Here is a 6,268-nt window from a genome sequence, read left to right on the forward strand (position 1 = left end):
GATAGGTTAGGATCTGGCGTAAGGAGGTGTGGTGAAGGCAAGGGGCGGGAATCAGAGATATCACCCTTCTCAAGTCCTGCTAGCTGAAAGGGAGGTCAGACAGGCTACGTATTTCAGAGTTAGCAGCTAGTAAGTTTGGAGGGACACAGGTCACAAGTGGCTGTTTCTGTACATTTTGCCTAAAGCCAATACTGAAAATTAGAGAAGGGGAATGAGATTCTCACTTTGTGGGATAATAGCAGTCACTTGCATGAGACGGATAGCAACATTTTATTTGCACAAAACCTTTGCCCCACACTACCCCTAGTGGGGCCAACAGCCACAGCAGGTCCTGGAGCAAGGTGTGTGGAGGAGAGCTCTGTGCCCCTGGAAGGGGTGGGACCTCAGGCAGAAGGGCCAGGCTGGGAACAGCCAGCTCTCAGCACTACCTATACAGCCGTGTGTGTCCCACCAGGCCTTCAGAGCTGCGTGGAGTGGTGGAACGGAGCGCCGGTGGCAATTCAATGGGGGCTGGGGCTCCGGCTGCCATCGCTGTTGCAGTAGCAGTGGCAGCAGTTGGGAACCCCAGGCCCCTTAAAATCTCCAGACCCCGGGGCAATTGTCCCCTTTGCCCCAACCCTGTTGGCAGGCCTGACTGTCCAGCTCCTTCCCCAAAGCCTCACCCCTTCCCCAAGGCCCTGTCTCTGCTCACTCCACCCCCTGCCCTTGTCGCTTGCTCTCCCCAGCCCTCCCCAGCCTCACTCACTCATTTCCATCAGGCTGGCTCAGATGGTTGTGGTGCAGGCAGGGATAAGAACTCTGCTGGGGCAGAGAGTTAATTTGTGAGAGGTGATGAGGGCTCTGACAGGGGGTGCAGACTGTGAGGTGAGGCCAGGGAGGAGGGGTTTGGTGTATGTAAAGAGGGTTTGGGCTGGGGGTGGAGCTGGGGGGTTTAGAGTCCAGGAGGGGGCTCTGGGCTGAGGCAGGGGTTGGGATATGTGAGGAAGTATAGACTTTGGGCTGATGGTGTGGGTTCTGGGGTGGGGCCATAAATGAGGGGTTCAGGCTCCAGAGTCAGGTAGGGGGTTGGAGTGTGGGGAGTATGAGGGTTCTGGCTCTGAGTGCAGGCTCTGGGATGGGAATGGGGATGAGGGATACGAGATGCAGGAGGATACTCCAGGCTGGGAGTTCAGAGGGTGGGAGAGGAATCAGGGGACTAGGCGAAGGGAGGTGTGTCTCAGAAAAAAATGACTTTTGATTAAATATGGAATTTTTTTGGTCAAAATCCATGTATTGAATTTAAGGAAAAAATGTCAGGAAAAACTTTGTGAAAAAGAATTGTCCAGTAAAAAAAACACACCCCATTTTCCCCCTAAAAATAGTTTTGATGGAAAATTCTAAACAGCCCTGTCATTAATTCTTTTTCTCAGTCCATTTTTCAGACCGTAAGAAACATTTCCTCCCACATACTTTTCAGCTACAAGCTTCTCTAGGTATTTATTATTGCAAATCCCCCAGCATCTTATACTGTATATACATAGTATTGTTAGTGTCTGTGGCAGGCCAGTTGTGGTGAGTGCTTCATGGGGTGCTAAGCAAGCATCCTTGACTCCCACTGAGGTCATTGTAAGATGAGTTTTAGCATCTTCCGGAATCAGGCCTTTAGGTGGTAAGCTCATGAGGGTAGGGGACTTGTCTTATGAGCATCTAATACAATGCTCAGCAAATATCTGGAGCTTGACAAATAACATTAGCCCCTTTTGTCTCTTAACTCAATAGAGAAATAAGGAGGAAGAAGTCTGACTAGATTTATCTGCCCACCTGAGATACATTCTGGACTCGCCCTCTATGAGGAATAGAACTTGAATCAGATTTCTGTTTTCACCTTGAATAGTTCTGCTACCAAAAGAAGAAACCTGAATTTGATTTCTTTGTCTACTGGAAAATGGCCATCAGTGAACTCCTTGGGAAGAAAGAAACCTGACCTAGATTTCTCTGCCCTTCTAGAATGGAGTCTTCCATATAACCCTAGAAGGGAAAGAATGAGATGTGGATATATGTTCCCCCATTGGAAATGGAATAGTCTACAGCCTCCTTTTACAGTGGAAGAACCCTTCCCTATGAGATACTTGGGTGTTACAGTACAAAAGAGATCTGGAATGCTGGAGTGTATGTGCACCACAAATAACAGCCTATTTCCTATTCCAGACACAGGAATGCATATGGTGGAAGCATGCTTGGAGTCTTCGACAGGCAGTATTAAACATGCATTGTCTCATGGTTTGGTCACACCATATGCAGCCTGTCTTAGTTTTCCCCTTTTGGACTGTTCAACTAAAATTGCACCCAGGCTTTTCCGTGGTAAAAATACCCACCTTTGGGGACTGGGTTAAGTAATGTAAAATAAATTCCAGGTAAAACTCAAAATCCCCCAAACAAAGTCCATAAACAATAAAGGTTTTTTTTTCCCCTCTTCCCAGGCCTTCTTTGGCAATCCCTACCTGGGTGGAGTCTCTAGCCTGACTGTCTGCTAGGCCCTCATCATGCTCTTCTCTCCTCCCATCTACTCTGATCCTAAGCTTTTCCCCCTTTTGCTGCAGGTGCACGCTGCCCTTTATAGGGCAAACACCTGACCATTCCCAAGTGTCTCTTTTGTGATCAGGAGCAGCTGGCCCCAGACCTTCCAGCCTTCAGGGGCATGCCAGCACATTATACCATCCTAGATGACTGGAGGAGTACAGAAAGGAGTCACAACTCATCTGTCACATTTAACTGGCCAGAATTGGCTGGCATAGGGACTTCCTCTAGGCTCAATTAGGTCCTCTCCTTGGCTTCTTTCTGCATGTCACTGCATTAATGTAGCAGCACTGATCCCAGAACAACATTCTACAAAGATGGTTACAGTTTATAAAAGGAAAAGAAAGCCCTGGCCCCATGGATATTGTAGGGATCAGTTTTTCACATGTAATCCTTTAATTGATCTTTCTGATGAGGAGAATTTGATGCTTAGCTGTACTACCTCCTGGATGAGATTTATGCAAATCTCATTGGGACTAGGTCACACTCATTTGGCGGAAAACAGATCCTGGGAAAGCATCTTTCATGCTTTTCCAGAGAGTTCCTAATTGACCACCATAAAGAGGGAATTGAATTTTGCAGCGATGCCACAGTGGATGTCTCGGAGGCATGGCAGAGGGTATTCTAGTGACATTGCAGCTTACTGTATGATGTCACAGAGACTTGGTGTGAGGAAGAATAGAATGGGGCTACGGCTCCTTTTTTTATAGCAGCATAGACACCAGAGTGCCACAGATATACTACTTGTGGGTCCCTTTGTGGCATTCAGACTTATGCATTACTCCATATCACCCAACTGAAAGTATCTAGTAATATTTTTGATCAGTTCATAGACCCTATTTTCAGATACTTGGAGGTCTCTTCAGAGCAGTTTAAACCCTTAGACTGGCTTAGAGTCCTGTCCTCTCCCATCTCCCGAGATGTGAGTCTCTTCTGAGGCATACAGATCTTCCTGCAGTCCCCATGCACAGATTCTTGGGGAGTCCATTGGAGCACATGGTGCCCAGTGACTGGCTTGCATCCAGACATTCAGGCACCACTTCATAGCATAGGTATTGGTTCTGCCAGACTGTGGAATGAGCCTTGACTATGCCTCTGCTTCTAGTCAGAGCTATGTCAAAGGGGAGTTTGGGTCTTTAGTATATATACAAATAACTGGAGAATGCAGCTTAGTACAACAGTGCAGAGGGGGTACTAAAGATCTTATGAAATATTCCAGTATATTCCATTCAGCTTGTGGGCAAAAATGATCAGAGAGTTTTCTATATTGAGATGTTTTGGGAGGCCTAGTCTTAAATTCATCACCCTTTGCCCTTAGAAGAAACAGTTCTTGTTTGGAAATCCTTCTGGACACTTTACATGCTGTTGGAAGGGACTGCGACTCAGGCTGGGAGAACAAAATGAAAAGGGCTCTTTGAAAAAGGACGCAAACTCCTCTTATCAAAATATTGACAATACTGTACTGTGATGCAGGCAGACGAAGTGCCATCTCATGCCAAGGCCTCTAGGCCTCACTGAACACAAACAAGTGCAAAGCTGGAAACCACTCTGGCTTACCTGTGTGTGTGCATTGTTAAATAAGTATTCAATGTCTAAAGATGAGATTAGCATTTAGATTTCATGAAATGCATGTGAGTTTCATCTCACGTATGCTATCCCATGCTATGAGGTAGTATTTAGGTGTTAACTCCATAAGCCACACCCATCTCCTCCCCCAGGCAAGAGTGAAGAAATACTAATTTTCTACAAGAGATGTCATTTCCTGCCCCACCAAAGAAGGTTCCTAGACACCACACAAGTCAGGGTATGTCTACACTGCCACCCTAGTTCGAACTAGGGTGGCTAATATAGGCATTCGAAGTTGCAAATGAAGCCCGGGATTTAAATATCCCGGGCTTCATTTGCATCTTGCCGGGCCACCATTTTTAAATCCCCCTTAGTGCAGACTCCGTGCCCGCGGCTACACGCGGCACGGAGTAGGTAGTTCGAATTAGGCTCTCTAATTCGAACTACCGTTACTCCTCATGGAATGTTAACACTCACACCAGTGAACCAGTGTAGCCGCGGGCACGGAGTCGCACTAAGGGGGATTTAAATATGGCGGCGCCCGGCAAGATGCAAATAAAGCTTCATTTGCAACTTCGAATGCCTACATTAGCCACCCTAGTTCGAACTGGGGTGGCAGTGTAGACATACCCTCATTGTGGAACATCAGAGGACAAAAGACTATGTTGATCGCTCCTTCCATGCTCATTAGAAGGAGTTACGTAGGTTGACTTATCCCATCGGCTTCAAGTCTGGGAAAAGGCAATAACAATCCCTGACAAGAAGAAACTGAGTCTTTTTATGGTGCTTATCTTGGGTGAGCCCTAGGGGGCACACAGCGTGTTGGAACCTAATGGTATGCCTAAATCAAAGCTGCTGCTGTCAATCTTCCAGCGTTCATATTAGCGAGTCTAGTGAAGACGAGCTAATTCAAACTGAGAGGGGCGCTCCAATCGATGTCGGTAGTCCTGCTTCCACAAGGAAGCAATTAACATAGCTGACGTTGTGTATCTTAATTCGACTTTGGCCCATAGTGTAAACGTATCCGTAGACAGTAACGTGTGTGTGTGTGTACCTGTTTTAACCTTATAAATAACCCTCATTTCTTTTTCCTAGATAACACATCTTTAGTTAATTTATTATGGGATTGGCTATAAGTGTGATCTTTGATATAGGCTCTAAAGTGCAATTGACCTGGAATAAGTGACTAGTTCTTTGAGACTAGGAGTAACCTGAATATGGTTATGATTTATGGTGGAAAGGGCTATTTATTACAATGGCACGCTTATCTGGAAGGCAAGACAGACTAGAGGCCCAAAGGGCCTGTCTGTGATTCCACATTAAGGCTGTTCTAGTGCTTGAGGAGTTTATACTTGACACTTGGTTGGTGAAGTCCGAGTATAGAACTCTCAACCAATTTAGGGTTTGGGCTTTGCTTCTTCACCATTTGCCCTAAGGTTAACACTCACACCAGTGAGCCACTCCATTCAGCTTCACAAATACCTTGGACTTCTGTAGTATTCAACAACCAAATCTTTCATAGATCAATACATGTAGCCTCTTCCCTCCCCCTCCCCCATCCCTCTGAGAGAAGCATAAGCAGGATCTGCATTTTATGAATAAGGAAACCGAGACATTAAGGGTGTGTCTACACAGCACCCTAATCTTGAAATAAGATACGCAATTTGTGCTGTGTAAATTTCGTATCTTATCTCTAATCTATTTTGAAATAGATCTACACAGTACCAAATTTTAAAATAACATGCTATTTTGAGCCATTCCTTATCCCTCATGCAACGAGGTTTACTGTATGGCGAAATAGCACACTCGTTATTTTGAAAAATATTTCAAAATAACGGGTGACTTGTGTAGATGTGGGGCAGCTATTTCAGGATAATGGAGGTATCCCAAAATAGCTGTGCAGTGTAGACATACCCTAAAAGGAGAATGTCTTGTTGATAATGGGCTAGAACCCATGAGTCCCAATTCCGTCTGCTGCCTTTTTGATGAGCCATTGGAGAAACACTCAGCCTGACCTGGAACACTATAATGCCAGACACATAATTGGATTGAGGAAAGGGGAAAAGCAGAGACTACAGTCTTCACTTAGATGTCACTGAGTAAGGGTCTCACGATTGGCCATAAAAGCCTTTCATAACCTTTGCCA

Source organism: Pelodiscus sinensis, chromosome 1, assembly GCF_049634645.1.
Source record: "Pelodiscus sinensis isolate JC-2024 chromosome 1, ASM4963464v1, whole genome shotgun sequence".
In the NCBI taxonomy this organism is placed as follows: Eukaryota; Metazoa; Chordata; order Testudines; family Trionychidae; genus Pelodiscus; species Pelodiscus sinensis.